The sequence below is a fragment of the Monopterus albus genome, unplaced genomic scaffold, assembly GCF_001952655.1.
Source record: "Monopterus albus unplaced genomic scaffold, M_albus_1.0 scaffold128.1, whole genome shotgun sequence".
Classification (NCBI taxonomy): domain Eukaryota; kingdom Metazoa; phylum Chordata; class Actinopteri; order Synbranchiformes; family Synbranchidae; genus Monopterus; species Monopterus albus.
In genome coordinates, this window is record NW_018128008.1 from 2,047,908 (window position 1) to 2,048,378 (window position 471).

A 471-nucleotide genomic window follows, 5' to 3' on the forward strand; every position below is an offset into this window, starting at 1 on the left:
CCCACCCCTTATCACCTGCGGCAGCTCTGTCTGGCAGCTGGCAACCAAAATGAGACCACAGGCTTGTTGTTTCCCACATATGCTGACTTCTGCTCCATAAAAAGAAATTCAAAAGGGTTGATCAGTCTTTGCCTACTACTATGCAAAAAACAAGCAAATAAATGTTGAGCCATTTAATTTTTAGGTAGCTTATACATCTACTAATGAAAGAGACCAGCATTAAATAAAATCAACACCAAACTGGAAACTGTCAAAGCGAAAGACAAATTGTGACTATGATAGAACAACAAAAATTCAATTGAAGAATTTTTTGAAAATTAATTTTAAAACATTTTATTCATTAACTAACAGTCAAATCTAATTCTTTTTTGTTTATCATTTTCAGAACAATGTTACTCCACTGCTTAATATGACATTAGTTTTCAGCATCAGGTTAATAATATAAAATAAAGTGTACCTGACCAATCAGAC